Source organism: Rhincodon typus, chromosome 33 (genome assembly GCF_021869965.1).
Source record: "Rhincodon typus isolate 14 chromosome 33, sRhiTyp1.1, whole genome shotgun sequence".
Lineage (NCBI taxonomy): Eukaryota > Metazoa > Chordata > Chondrichthyes > Orectolobiformes > Rhincodontidae > Rhincodon > Rhincodon typus.
The window spans coordinates 8016047-8032599 of record NC_063364.1 but is presented as its reverse complement, the minus strand read 5'-3'; the positions used below and the strand labels follow the sequence as shown (position 1 = coordinate 8032599).

The following is a 16553-nucleotide window of genomic DNA, read 5'->3' as shown; positions in this document are numbered from 1 at the left end:
CCTACATCCAAGTGTTTTAAAAAAAGGTAGCTGCAGAGATTTGCATACACTGGTTATGATTTTCCAAAATTCCCTGGACTCTAAAATTATTTTAATGGATTGGAAGTTAACAACTGTAAGTCTGCTATTCAAGAAAGGAGGGAGAGAAAACAATAGAGAACTGCAGACCAGTTACCCTCCTGCTAATCAGGCAATCATAATCTAATATAAAGGAAGTCTTAATCACATAATTAGAAAATTACAAAATGAACAGACATAATTAACATTATGTTATGAAAGGGAAATTATGTCTGAACAGGTTATTGGAACATTTTTAAGGAGGCACCAGTAGGGCAGATAAAGGGGAAATAGTAGATGGAATATTCTTGGATTTTCAAAAGACATTCACTGCACTACCTCCAATGTCAGCATATCATTCCTTAGATAGGTTGAACAAAACTGTTCACAGTACTCCAGATGTGGTCCAATTAGTGCCGTGCATAGTTTTAGCAAATCTTCTCTACTTTTATATGCTAGTCCTTTGAAGTGAAGGCCAACATTCCATTTGTCTTCTCTATTACCTGCTGAACCTGTATGCTCACTTTTTATGATTTATGAGGACCCCCAAACCCCTCTGTGCTGTAGCTTTCTGCAGTTTTTCTCCTTTTAAATAATATTCAGCTCCTCTATTCCTCCCCCAAAGTTCAAAACCTCACATTTTCCAACATCATGTTCCATCTCCCAAGTTTTTGTCCATTTGCTTAGCCTGTATATATCTCTCTGTTGATGCTTTGAGTCATCCTCAGTACTTGTCGTCCCACCTATTTTCATGTTACCTACAAACTTGGCTATACTACACCCACTTTCCTCATTCAAGTCATTAATACATATAGTAAATAATTGCTGTCCCAGCACTGATCCCTGCGGCACTCCATTAGTTACAAGTTGCCATCCTGAAAGTGCATCTTTATCTTTTAAATTCAAGGAATACAAATCAAAGTTTTCTCTTTATGGCATATACCTGTAAATCAATCATAGGATTAGAGCCAAACTCAATCTTGTCCTCGCTAAATGTCCACAGACACCACACAAACAGCATACAACAACATGCAGACATGTAATGCACTGAATAGATAAATCCACCCTCCAGCACATAAATACACATATGCCATGCATTTACGTGTCTTAAATACACACAAATGCACATGCACACAAATACACAGGCTTACATGTACACACAAAGAAATGCACACACATAATCACATGCACGTTTTCTCACCATCACACACACACACACACACACCACAAAGCTCTCATCTTCCAAGAACAGTTTTGTGGTTTATGGAGTGAAAGGAATCATTAGAAGATAGTTTGCACTCTGCTTCATATCTGAGTTATTTCAGGCTTCATATTTGATTTAAACTCCGGGTTTCGTGATGCTTAGCTTCCAACATCCACCGATATTAATCTTGTGATGTAAAGTCACTGTCGCTAAACTGGGTTTAAACACTGCTTTCATTAAGCACTGGGTTTGCACAAACTCTTGGACTATTCCATTGATGACTATTGTGCAATATTCAGGCTGCTTACTAGTCATAATGTCATCAAGACATTATTAAAATATGAGCATTCTTTGAAAATTCAATATGGCTGCCACATGCTTCGGACATGCCTCAGATTTGCTTAGTTCTGTTAAATAATCTTCCTATGCCGATGTGAAACCACAGCTGGTGGAGAGACAGCAAGGGACAAAATTGAGAATCTGCAGATTGCGAGGAGGCAGAGACAGATGCAATGAGATACAGAGGCTTTCAAGCTGACAGAGAGAGACAGAGCAAAGTGTATGACTAATGGATAGAAATCATGACAAAGAGATGCAGAAACCAGAAACCAAAGGCGACAAAAAAAAGTCAGATCTTGCCTGTAAAAAGACTTAACATGGTGAAAAAATCCATCAAATTATTTTTCACTTTACAATGCCCAGAGGAATGTTTAGTAATCAAAACTAAGTAAAAAAACTAGTCTGATAACAAAAATAGTCGGTTTCTGATTCTGGTTTTTGTGTATTGTGAGTTTCTGTAACTCATTGCTGAAAGGGTATTATCAAGACATTTAAGAACTATTTAGACGAACACCTGAAATGACATGACACACGAGGCTATGACCAAGTGCTGGAAAATGTGATTAGAAAAGATGGATCCTTGAGTAACAGTGTGGACACAATAGGCTGAAGGATCTTTTCTCGTGCTGTAAAAACTCAATGACTATGATTGTAAAAGTACCTGTATTTACAAAAGGGAGAAATTACAAGCAAAGGTTTCGAAGGGAAAGATAATTTCAGAAGAGCTCCTTAACAATACAGTAATGCTGCTCGTGAGAGAAACTGGTGCTCATCAAGCTTACATTTAAAGCACATTGTCAGCAGAGCAGGATCAGGAAGATTTTGAATGCATGTCCTAATTTGAAGTAAGCCTGCAACTATGTAGGTGCAAGTGTAATAATGCTGATATTGTTCAGGATTTAGTGGCAACTGTCTGTGTACCAGAGGAGCTCAACATCAAAGAGTTGCTTGAATCTGATGTTTTTTGTATAAGTAATGGCTCCGAAGGGACTAATGATCATGATGCATTGACACCACCCATTCTACTATGTCGTACACAATCAGAAATTGAGACAAAGAGTTCTACACTTCCAGAGGGAGCAGGTGCATCTTCACCAACTCCCTAAGGTCCTAGTAATTATGCCTGACAAAATCTATTTGTAATTACTGCTATGTGATAAAGTTTCTTGTTATTTAAGATTAGTGCCTCTGCTATAAATACCGTATTGTGGTGCATTCCCCATCTCTAGATCAGCCCAAGACAAAGCAAAGACAACGGGAGATTGAAGGCAGCAAAATGGCCCAAACAACCCTTATCCAGTACCACACAGTGGTAAAGGTGGGAAATACCAGAAGGTGCCAGCAGCATTCATCTGGGAAAATACCACGCATCCACCTCTTCATGCTTAACTGGACTCACTGTGACAAGAAAGGCTAAAGGACAAAACCTCAAAAGTGGGTAAATATTATTCACTGCCATGCACATTTTAAAAACTATATTTATTATTTATTGTCATGATCCAGTGGGCCGCTTGTCTGTCTTGTACCATCCTCACATTCCACTGGATCTTGTCTACACCAACCACTCCTAGGTTCTCTTTGTGCTACCCTCTACTTTATTCATTATAAGAGACCTCTGAGTCTTTAAGCTCTGATCAAATGGCCAAAATACTGATATTATCTTTCCTGGATGTCATCTTTTAGAGATCTATTCGCCTTTGTAATTTGAAGTGCCTCTTCATTTATCTTATAATCGTACAGTTGTTGGTAGAAACTAAATTCAGTTAATAAAATCTTAAATTATTAAAGATAATCTCAGTAATAGTGACCATGAAACTACCAATCATTGCAAAAACTCATAGCATTCACTGACGTCTTTCAGTGAAGAAAGTCCACTACCTTTACCTGATTAGACATGCATGTGACTTAGGACCCAAGGCAATGTCATAGAATCACAGAGTCATACAGCACGAAAATAGATCCTTCAGTCCAACCAGTCTATGCCAACCATAATCCCAAACTAAACTAGTTCCACCTGCCAGTGCTTGGCCCATATCCCTCTAAACATTTCTTATTCATGTATTGTAAATGTCTTTTAGACATTGTAACTGTGCCCACATCCATCACTTTCTCTAGAAGTTCATTCCACACACGAACCACCGTCTTTGTGAAAAAAAATTGCCCCTCATGTCTTTTAAAATCTTTCTCCTCTCACCTTAAAAATATGTCCCCTAGTCTAGAAATTCCCCATCGTGGAGAAAAAAAAGACCTTTTCTATATGCCTCATAATTTTATAAACATCTATGAGGTCAACCTCCTACTCTCCAGTTTAAAAAGTCCATCTATCCAGCATCTCCATATAACTCAAACCCTCCATTCCCGGCAACATCCTGGTAAATCTCTTCTAAACCCTCTCCAGCTTTATAATATCCTTCCTTCAATAGGGCTACCAGAACTGGACTCAATACTCTAGAAGAGGCCACGCCAACATCCTGTACAAACTCAACATACCATCCCAACTCCTATACTCAAAAGCCTGGCAATAATTGCAAGTGTGCTAAACACCTTCTTAACCACCCTAACTATATGTGATGAAAACTTCGAAGAATTATGTACCTGAACCCCTAGGTCTCTCTGTTCTACAACACTACCCAGGCCCCTACCTTTAATTGTATAAGTCCTGCCCTTGTGTGATTTACCAAAATACAATACTTCATATTTATGCAAATAAATCTCTATCTGCCACTCTTCAGCCAATTGACCCAATTGATCAAGATCTCTTTGTAGTCTTAGATAACCTTCTTCAGTGTCCACTATACCATAAATCCTGGTGTCATCTGCAAACTTAGTAACCATGCCTTCTATGTTCTCATCTAAATCATTTATGTAAATGACAAACAAAAGTGGACTCAGCACCAATGCCTGTGGAACACTGCTGGTCACAGACCTGCAGACTGAAAAACAATTCTCTACCTTCACTCTCTGTCTCCTGCCATTAAGCCTATTTTGTATCCAATTGGCAAGCTCACTAGTCTACCATGCAGAACTTTGTCAAAGAGCTGTCCAAGTAGACAATGTCTACTGTTCTGCCCTCATCAATCTCCTTGGTTACTTCCTCAAAAAACTCAATCAAGTTCCCTCACACAAAACCATGCCGACCATCCCTAATCATTCCTTGACTCTCCAAATGCATATAAATCCTATCTTACAGTATCACTTCCAACAACTTACCTACCACCGAAGTCAGACTCACAGATCAATAGTTCCCAGTCTAACTTCCCACAATGTCCTGGGAAACACTAGATCAGGTCCAGGGGATTTATCTATCTTTATATTTCTAAGACCTTCAGCACTTCTTCTGTAATGTGAACTGTTTTCAAAACATCAATACTTATTTCCCCGAGTTCTCTAGCTTCCATTTCTTTCTCCACAGTAAAAACTGATACAAAATATTCATTTAATATTTCTCCCATCTCTTGAGGTTCAAAACATAAACGATTGCCTTGATCTTTAAGGAGCCCTACTCTCTTTCTCTAGTTGCCCTCTTGTTCTTAATGTACTTGCTGAATCTCTTTGGATCATCCTTAACCTTATTTACCATGGCTATGTCATATCCTGTCTTTGCCTTCCTGATCTGCCTCTTAAGAATGCCCCGTACTCTTTATACTGTTCAAGAGATTAATTTGAACTCAGTGGTGTATATCTAATATACGATTCTTTTTTATTCTTGATTAGAACGTCAATATCTTTATTCATCCATTGTTTTCTAATCCTACCAGCCTTATCTTTCACTCTAAAAGGAACATGACTCTGAACTCTCATTATCACACTTTTAGAAGCCTCCCACTTATCAGATGCCCCTTTACCTGCGAACAGTCTACTCAACTCAATTTTTGAATGCTCTTGTCTCAAACAATTAAAATTTGCCTTAATCCAGTTAAAAATTTTAATTTTGCTGGAAGGCCTATCCTTTTCCATAACTATTTTTAAAACAAATAGAATTATGATCACTAAACCCAAAGTGTTCCCCTACTATCACTTCAGTCACTTGCTATGTCCTATTAACTAAGACAAGGTCAAGTTTTGATCCTTCTCTGGTAGGAATGTTTACGTATTGATAAAGAAAATTTTCATGAACATGCTTAACAAATTATTCACCATCCAAACCCTTAACACTATGGCACTCCCAGTCAATGTTTGGAAAATTAAAATCCCCTATTATTACAACCTTATTATTCTTACATATATCTGAGATCTCTCAACATATTTGCTCCTCAATTTCATTCTGACTACTGGGGAGTCTATAGGACAATCCCATCAAGGTGATCATTTTTTTATTTCTAATTTCAACCCATATATTTTCATTGGATGATTTCAAAAATATTTTCTCTAGTTACAGCGATAATGTTTTCCTGAATCAAAAACGCCACACTCTATCCTCTTTTACCTCCCTTTCTATCCTTCCTCTAGCATCTGAAACCGGGCACACTGAACTGCCAGTCCTGTTCATCCTTCAGCCAAGTTTCTGTAGTAGCTATGACATCCCAATCCCATGTTCACAAACATGCCCTGAACTCATCAGCCCTACCTTTAAGACCTGTTAGTTCTCTGACTTGGTCTTGTCTGTCTCTTCTAATGAACTTGCTCTTTTTAGAGTCAAAACCATCCGAATCTATCCTTCTATTTACTCAGCTGCTTAAGATCCCTCCACCAAGCCCCCCACTCCTCCACTCCCCCACCACCATTACCACCACCCCCCAACCAGATGCCACCCCTGCCAAATAGTTTACAGTCTTCCTTAATAGTATTAGATCCCTTTCTAGTACAGGTGAAATTCATCCTTTTTGAACAGGTCTTTTCCAGAAGAGATGCGAATGATCCAAGAACCTGAATCCCTGAATATTACACCACCTCTTCAGCAATTGACTTTTCTCCTTTATCCTTCTATTCTTACCCTCATTCAAGTTTGGCACCGGGAGTAAACCGGAGATTACTATTTTTGAGGTTCTGTTTTTTAATGTTCTACCTAACTTCTGATAATCACTCTGTAAAGGCTTGATTTTTTTTTTCCTAACTATGTTATTCCTACCAATGTGTACAATAACTTCCAATTTCTCACTCTCCCCTTTAACAATATACTTCAAACATTTTGAGACACCCTTACTCCTGGCACCAGGAAAGCAACATACTATCCTAGATTCAGAGACAGTAAGAACTGCAGATGCTGGAGTCAAAGATAGCACAGTGTGGAGTGGAGGAACATAGCAGGCCAAGCAGCATCAGAGGAGCAGGAAAGCTGACGTTTCAGGTTGGGACTCTTCTTCAGAAATGTGGGAGGGCGAAGGTAGCTCTGAAATAAATTAAGGGAAGAGGGGTGGGGTTGGGGAAGGTAGGTGGGATGGTGATAGGTGAATGCAGGTAGGCAGTGATGGGGATTGGTCAGTGAGGTGGGAGGGACGGATAGGTGGGAGAGAAGATAGACAGGTTGTGTCAGGTCAAGGAGGCGGGAATGAGAGGGAGGTTTACTCATGGGATGAGCCCGGGGAGGGGAGATTTTGAAACTAGTAAAGTCCACATTGAGACCATTGGGTTGTAGGCTCCCGAGGCGGAATATGAGGTGCTGCTCCTCCAGTTTGCGGGTGGTGTCATTGTGATACTGGAGGAGGCCCAGGATGGACGTGTCACCCAGGGAGTGGGAGGGGGAGTTGAAGTAGTTTGTGACTGGAAGGTGTTGTCATTTGTTGCAAACAGAGCGCAGGTGCTCTACAAAGCGGTCCCCGAGGCCACATCGGGAGCAGTGGATACAACAGACCACATTAGCAGATGTGCAGGTGAACCTCTGTCTGATGTGGAAGGTTTTTTTGGTTCCTTGGATGGAGGTGAGGGGAGAGGTGTAGGGGCAGGTGTAGCACCTCCTGCGGTTGCAGGGAAAGGTTCCGGGGTTGGTGGGGCTAGTGGGGAATGTGGAGCGGATGAAGGAGTCGCAGAGAGAGCGGTCCCTATGGAAGGCAGTTAGGGGTGGAGAGGGAAATATATCCTTGGTTGTGGGGTCAGATTGCAGGTGGCGCAAGTGGCGGAGAATGATACGTCGAATGCGGAGGTTACTGGAGTGATATGTGAGGACGAGGGGGATTCTGTCTTTGTTTTTGTTGCAGGGAGGGGACGTGAGGGCAGAGGTGTGGGAAACACAAGAGATGCAGTCTAGAGGATTTTCGACCACTGAAGGAGGGAAGTTGCGGTCCTTGAAATAAGGGGACATCTGGGATGCTCAGGAGTGGAACACCCCATCTTGGGAGCAGATGCGGTGGAGGCGGAGGAATTGGGAGTAGGGGATCGCATTCTTGCAGGAAGGTGGATGAGAGGAGGTGTAGTCTAGGTAGCTGTGGGAGTCGGTGGGCTTGAGATAGATATCGGTTTCGAGGCAGTCACCAGAGATGGACCCAGAGAGGCCCAGGAATAAGAGTGAGGTATCAGAGATAGTCCAGGTGAACTTGAGGTTGGGATGAAAGGTGTGGTCAGATTGCAGATGGCAGAAGTCGTGGAGAATGATACGTTGAATCCAGAGGTTAGGGGGTGGTACGTGAGGGCATGACTACCTTAGATTCACGCTCACTGCCTCCTTGACACAAGATTCCCCTATAACAATTATTGTTTTAAATTTTGGCAAACCCTGCCTAACCTAAGAGTCATTCTTAGTGCCCAAGATCTAACTCTCTCTTCTATTTTCCCCTGAGACACTATCCCTTTAAACAGTACGTAAAACTAAGTATACATTTGAGAGAGGAATAACTCCAGGAGACTTTTGAACTACCTTCTTACCTTTCCTGACAGTCACCCATCTATCTGACTGATATGTAATCATCTCTCTAAATCTATTAGCCATCTAACTCTCTGTCTCTTGAATGCCCTCAATGGCATTAAGACCAAAAGGAAGCAACTTACAATAGCACCTTATATAGAAAATAAACTACTTTCCCTTACCCAAAGAGTTAATATTAAGCATGGAAAACAAAATTAAAAAATCAAACGTATAAATCTTAAATAAAATTAACCACTTAGCAAAACAAACAAATTAAAAAGAAAAACGACTGCTCCTCCAGTGGTCCAGGAGATAGCTTTCAATCTTCTGATAAAAGAAAATCCCACTCCAGAGCCACCCATTTGTAGGCCTCTCCAAAAGCTCCATAAACACAACTCTGTTTTGAAAAAAACTCTTCTCCATGATTTAAAAAAATCTCCCTAGCATTGTTAAAAAAATTCTCTCTTCTACTCATATAACACAGTAGAAAATAAACTGAGCTGTTCACATGTAGGCCTCTCCAAAAGGTCTGTTATTTATTTGTTTTATTTTGGGATTTCTTTCTGTTTTTGACTATAAAAGAACCAAAAATGAATTAAAATAAACACCTTATGCTACTGAAATATAATAACTTTAAGAAATCCAAAAGTATGATATGTGTAGGCCTTCCCAAAAATCCTGTTAACACAACTACGTCTGGAAAAAACGTGCTTTAACTTTAAAGAATCAAGAATGAATCAAAATGAAAATCTTATACTACTGGAATGTAATAGTTGTGAGAAATGTAGAAGTAAATCTAGAAAGAATCCAGAATCTCAGGAGCAGCTGCATGATGCACATTACTCTTAGTCCACCATTTTAGTCATTGACATTTAACTATCTTCTGAAATGTCCTAAAAAAGCCACTCAATTCAAGGGCATTTAGGGATGGGCAACAAAATTCTGGCATTGCCAGTGACACCTACATCCCATGAAAGACAATAAAATAAGTGGCATTTTTATGGCTTAGCATGTACATTAAAAGGCCTTTATTTTCTTCCCTAGATCTTGACTTATCGTCCAAGTCTTTACTTATTGTCCAAGATTTCTGAGGCGTACAGGAAAATGGATAAAATGTTATCATCTTAGAATCATAGAATTCGTAGTGTGGAAACAGGTCCGCATCGACCCTTGGAGCATCCCACCCAGTCCCATTCCTCTATAACCCATCTAATCTATACATCCTTGAACTCGACGGGCAATTTAGCACGGCCAATCTACCTAGCCTGCACATCTTTGGACTGTGGGAGGAAACTGGAGCACCCGGAGGAAACCCACGCAAACACGGGGAGAATCGTATCTACATCATTCCTATTGTCAAAATTATTCATCACTTGAATATGATTTAATTGCCCTCCCACTGGAGGACCTACCTTCATTTGTTAAAGCCCTAAGCTCTGGAATTCACTCACATTTCTCCTAAATCTCTTTGACTGTATTTTTTGATCATTTTTTTCTTTGTTTATGGATGGGGACATCAGTACAAAAGCCAACATTTGTTTCCTGGTGCAAATTGTCAGAAGGCAGTTAAGAGTCAGCCACATTGCTGTTAGTTTGGAGTCACATGTTGTACAGACCAAGTAGGAACCAACTAAATGACATTATTTAACCTGAAATAATTTTATGATGATCAACCATAAATCAACATTAGGCTTCCTTTTCATTTCAAAAATTTATAGAATTGAAACTGCAACAGCTGTCAATGTGGGATTTGAAGGCATGTCCCCAAAACATTAGCCTGGCATTCTGCATTACAAATCTAATGATATTATCACTACGCCACCATCTCTTCAATCTGCGTGAATAATGATGTCAATGTTCTCGTGAGGTACTTTGTGATGTTTTGCAACATTAACGGTGGTGTATAAATGAAAGCTGGTATTGTTGCTGAAAGACCTGGGTGTCTTGGCATGCACATCTGCTTTCTGGTGCCCATATCTTTGGCATATTTAACAGGATTTTCGAAAACAAAACTTGGAAAATCCTCAGAAACGTTCCCAAACTGATGTCAGGGCATGTGAAAGGAAGAGTGTAATAATGGTTTCCCTCTCTTATAGAGATTTTCAGCAACTGTTTTTAAAGGATAGGAATATAGCACAGTCTGATCCCACCTCAACTTTCAGCAAATCAGCTCCCAGGCACCTGAACTCCTTCTCACCAAGGAGCTGGAATTGTGACCAATTCTGATGTAGAAAATTAGTATAGAACTCAACAAGTCACCTTCTAATTAAGTAGCAATTGTAAGTATGACAGGGATTTATTGATATGCAGATTTATAATATTCAAATAAAACCTTTTAATATGATTTTCATCTTCTTTCATTAAGCCAGCTTCACACAGTCTGCCCCATTTCCTTGACCTTAATGGCCAAATCGTCTGCTGACTTAGTTGCAAATAGAACCACGTCAATGCTTCCCAGAATAGCGAAGACTCCCTCAAAATATGTAGTTTTAGTTTCCTTTCGCCCTAGCGTCAATGGTGTGGACCTATAACTTTACACGTAATGGCCAGATTTACTTCTGCTTTAAGTTAGAAGCTATCAAATTACAAATTTCTCAAAGATAGCTTTCATTAAGATGTGAGCAAAGGGACTAATGCTTCAGATGCTGTCTTGAATTGTCCTTACATCACTTGGAATTTATGAAGTTAACTGGGAGAGGAAGGGCATTGAAAGTGTAACTGAAGCTCTCTTCAAAAGAAATCTTTTGATGTATAATTATTTAACTCCCACGCTATATGACTCGAGAAAGGCCAGGCAGGATTTTCCAAACAAAACTGGTTGTTTAAAAAAAAATGCTGAAAATTATATTGTTTGCATGCTCCTGTTTCAATTTCTTTTTCTTTTTTGATCAATCACATAGCGTGTATAACACAGAAATAGGACATGCATTCAAACTGTCTGTGTCAGGGTTTATGCTTCACTCAAACTTCCTCCCATTTCTTTATGTCTAACCGTAACAGCATAATCTTCTATTCAGTTGACCATTATGTGTTTACTTAGCTTCCCTTTACATGCATTAATGTCATTCACCCCAATTCTGTCATGAAGTAGTAAGTTCCACATTCTAACCATTTTCTGGGTAAAGAGGGTATGGTTCATTAGCACCTTGCACACTACTTTTTGCCAAATGTATTGCTTGGCGATGTACATTTTATCAGTTTTCCTTAAAGCAGGATTGGAATTTCTGAAAGGGGACATCTTAAGTTTTTTTAAGCAAAACTTAAGAAACTGCCATACAATCAATAAAATAAATCTTATTTTACCCTGTTTCTGTGACAAATGACAGGATTTCTGTTGAGCTGTACTTTCAATAGTGATGGTTAAAAAGTATATAAAACTTCAATTCAATCATTGCCTTTTTTACTTTTCTCTCTTTACCAAATGTGCATTTTAGGCTTCTTAATTTTCCATTGAATTTGCCTCATCTTTGTGCTCCATTGCTTTTGTACAGATATATTCTATAGCTCTGTTGCATCTATTCTATTGTCCAACCATAATTTTCACTGGCTACAGGAACTCCCCTTTCATTTGTCAATAGCTCCACCCCCAAATGATGCCATAACATCACTTGTCCCATTCACCATCATTTCTACCTCATTTGTATCTTTCACTTTCTCCAAAAGAGGCATCCAGTAATGTTAGCTGCCCTCCGGATAGTGGAAGTGAAATTAAGATGCCAAAGATTAACATCTAGAACGTGTGTTAGAAGTGGTGGTTTGTTGGTGAAGGAGTAATTCAGATTCAGAGAATGTTACAACATAGAGAAGACCATCGGTCCATTGTCTGTGAAGGTTCTCACAAGAAGTAATTCAACTAATACCATTCCCCCACCTTGTCCCTGTGGCCTTGAACATTCTTCCATTTTGGATAATTATCCCATTCCATTTTGAATAGCTCAATTGGACCTGCCTCCAGCATATTCGACATATTTAAAGTTCACAGATGAGTGGTAGATCGAAGTCTGTTGAGGACACTGAAAGTCTGCACAGGGATATAACTAGGTTAAATGAGTGGGCAAGGGTCTGGCAGATGGAGTACGACAATGGCAAATGTGAGGTCATCCATTTTGGTAGGAATAACAGCAAAATGAATTATTACTTAAATGGTGAAAAATTGCAGCATGCTGCTGTGCAGAGGGACCTGGGTGTCCTGTACATGAATCACAAAATGTTAGTTTGCAGGTGCAGCAGGTAATTAAGAAGGCAAACGTCCTTCATTACTAGAGTGATGGAATTTAAAAATAGGGAGGTTGCTGGTGAGGCTATACCTGGAGTATTGTGTATAGCTTTGGTCTCCTTACTTGAGAAAGGATGTATTGGCACTGGACGGGGTGTAGAGGAGGTTCACTAGTTTAATTCTACAGTTGAGAAGATGCCTTATCGAGAAGAGATTGAGTAGACTGGGACTGTTCTCACTGGAATGTAGAAGAATGAGGGGGGATTCTTATAGAAATATATAAAATTATGCGGGGAGTAGATAGGATAGAAGCAAGGAGGTTGTTTCCACTGACGGGTGAAAATAGAACCGGGGGCACAGCCTCAAAATAAGGGGGAGCAGATTTAGGACTGAGTTGAGGTGGAACATCTTTACCCAAAGGGTTGTGAAGCTGTGGAATTCCCTAGCCAGTGAAGCAATTGAGGTGACCTCATTGTTTTTGAGGCACAGATATATAGATTTTTGAACAGTAAAGGAATTAAGGTTTACGGTGAGTGGGTGGGTAAGTGGAGCTGAGTCCATGAAAAGATCAGCCTTGATCTTATTTGAATGGTGGAGCAGTCTCAACAGGCCAGATGGCCTACACCTGTTCCTATTGTGTTCTTATTCTCAGGCACCACACTCCAGATCCTAATCACTCATTAGATCATTGTTTTTTTGCCAATAACCTAAATCTATGCCCTCTTGCTCTTGATCCTTTCATTTAATTTTTCTCTATCTACTCTGCCAAGGCCCCTCATGATTCTGAATACCTTCAATAAATCTCCTCTCAGCTTTCTCTTTTTCCAGAAAAGAAGTCCCAACTTCTCAAAATTATCCACACCACCGAAGTAATCAAATTATTTTTGGTCACAATGCTTCCACTGGCCCAGTAAAATTTTCCATAGGCTTTGTCCCCATTTCATATTAAACTCAATGGGTTTCCCTTTGGGAATTGCCTACTATTTTATTTCTAGAAGCAGAGAAGGTGTATTTGATGGAAGTTTTTTTGCAAAGATACCTCTCCATGTGACTGCAAAGGGGGAAAAGGCCCCGACAGATGATGAAGCAACCAACAGGAGCAACAGTAATAGGGCGGCACGGTGGATCAACAGTTAGCACTACTGCCTCACAGTACGAGGGGCCTGGGTTTGATTCCACTCTTAGGCAACTGTCTGTGTGGAATTTGCACGTTCTCCCCGTGTCTGCGTGGGTTTCCTCCAGGTGCTCCGGTTTCCTCCCACTGTCCAAAGATGTGCAGGCTAAGTGGATTGGCCATGCTAAATTGCCCTGTAGTGTTCAGGGATGTGTAGATTAGGTGGGTTATAGGGGGATGGGTCTGGGTGGGATGCTGAGAGAGTCGGTGTGGACTTGTTGGGCTGAAGGGTCTGTTTCCACACTGTAGGGATTCTAAGTCATAACATTCTGAAGGTCAAAGGAAATCCATCACACGCTGACAAAGGGATTTATCCATTCGCTTGCTGGAGATCTTCTCCTGGCTTCCGAATCTGCTCTTTACAAACACAAACTTCCTCATCTGCCTCTCCTTCTTTGTCAAACATGAATGTAAACAGAAAAACAAAATTCTTGGATCAGCTTACTCTGGTCTTATGACTTGATTCTGCACACAATTCTTTTTGTTGGCCTCAGTTCAGTAGCAGAACCAAACTAAAGATGAAATAAATAAATAACATTAAAATTTAAAATCAAGCAGAAAAACCACCTTTCTTTACATCGTCTGGTAGAAATGTTATGTCATTCAGGTTTAATCTAATTTCTTACAAAGCATAATCCACAGACTCTCAAGAGATCCCATCTTGATGAAGGTTAGCAATAGCAGTGGAACCAAATTTACCCAGGCCAGAAATGTGGCCATTACGTTGGTTCCTGTATCCTCGAGAGTGTGTGAGGTCAATGAGATTTTATTTTCATGAAGCATGTGGCCACATGTGCACTACAGAGACACCACTGAGGAGGTAACCTTTTCCCCTCCACCATTTTTGGGGGTTTCATGATTCCAGTCACCTAATATAGGCAGTCAAAAATTTGTAGCAATTTTCTGATAGTTTATCAAGTTTAGTGTTTTTGAGAAGATTTATAGCTCGGGTTGTGGATGAGGTTATAGACTTGCTCACCGAGCCAGTGTGTTTGATTGAAGACGTTTCGTCACCCTGCTAGGTAACATCATCAATGTGCCTCCGGTGAAGTGTTGGTGTTCTGTCCCGCTTGTTATTTATATGCCTCAGTTTGCTGGGGTGGTTGGCATCAGGATATTATTCAGACAAGCCAGGAATTATGCAAAGCAGAAGAGGAGCACTTATACGGAGTTTTTAAAAGGAATGGATATCCAAAAAGCACAATCCACTGTTACCTCCCCAACAGACCACAACAAGACGACACAACATGGCCAGACACACTAGTCACCCTACCGTACGTCAGAGACATATCAGAGATGACCGCAAGACTACACAGACCTCCTAGGTATCAGGGTAGCTCACAAACCAACAAACACCCTGTGACAGTTACTGACAAACGTAAAGGATCCCATACCCCCAACCAATAACACTAACGTAATATACAAAATACCATGCAAGGACTGTGAGAAACATTACACAGACCAAACTGGAAGAAAGCTGACAATAAGGATACACGAGCGTCAACTAGCCACCAAGAGACACGACCAAGTCTCACTGGTCTCAATACACATGGACAAAGAAGGACACGAAATTTGACTGGGACACCATATCCATAAGAGCACAAGCCAAACAGAGACATACCAGGGAATTGCTGGAGGCCTGGCATTCCAACCAGAACTCCATCAACAAAAACATTAAACTGGACCCGATATACAAACCACTGAAAGACAGAAGCGGAACTGATGCCAACCACCCCCAGCAAACCGAGGCATATAAATAACAAGTGGGGCAGAACAACAAAAGGTGCACTGACGATGTTACCTAGCATGGTGACAAAACGTCTGCAACCAAACACACCGGCTCAGCAAGCAAGTCTACAGCCTTTATCAAGTTTGTTGAAAAGCAGTAGTTTAGATCTGATACATGAGTTAATTCGATATAGGAAAGTAAAAAACTGTGACAATTAGGGATGATTCACTTCTCTCAACCTGAGATGGATTTTGAGGGGTGACTTTTCAGAGGTTTATAAAATTCTGAGCGGCATAGATTAGGTGAATAGCAAAGGTCTTTTCCCCAGGGTGTGGTGAGTTCAAAACTAGCGACGTATTTTTACGGTGAGAGGAGAAAGATTTAAAAGGGACCTGACGGGCAGCTTTTTCACACAGTGGGTGATTTGTATGTGGAATGAACTGCCAAAGGAAATGGTAAATGCAGGTACAGTTACAAGATTCAAAAGACATTTGGACAGGTACATAAATAGAAAATGTTTAGAGCGATATGGGCTAAACACAGGAAAATGGGGCTAGTTTAGCTTGGGAAACTTGGTCAGTATGAATGTGTTGAACTGAAGGGTCTGTTCCATTCTGTATGACTCTATGACTGAAACCAGAGGACAACCAGGCTGTTGACATGGAATTTGTTGGTCTCGTTAAATTTGTGGGAGCAGTATCCTACAGTCTAGCTGAGGCGTTAGGGAACTCTTCCCTGGCTCTTCTTCTGGTCAGTCTTCCATCTGGAGAAGATAGCAAGCTGAGGATTGCCTGATAAGGATCACCCGATGAAGGCCTCCCTCAGCCCCTGGCCACTTGTGATACCCCTTATTTCTCAGGGCAGGTAACTTACACTCTATCAATCAATTGTCTGAACTCTTTTGGCTAATGACCATGAGACAGCTATTCATGTCGCCATATGACCATTGTTCCTTTGCTCACCTTCATTTGGAAGTTAATTTTCAATCCTTGCAAAAATAAAACCTTCTTTTTGAAAAGATGGCACTCAATAGAGTAGTGGGGTGCCCGATATGAT

At 40.4% G+C, this 16553-nt stretch overlaps 1 protein-coding gene across 1 annotated transcript in view; it reads right to left on the bottom strand.

Moving 5' to 3' along the window:
- Positions 1–16553, bottom strand: part of sema4ba (sema domain, immunoglobulin domain (Ig), transmembrane domain (TM) and short cytoplasmic domain, (semaphorin) 4Ba) — a 480563-nt gene that overhangs the window by 406299 nt on the left and 57711 nt on the right. The window lies entirely within an intron of this gene.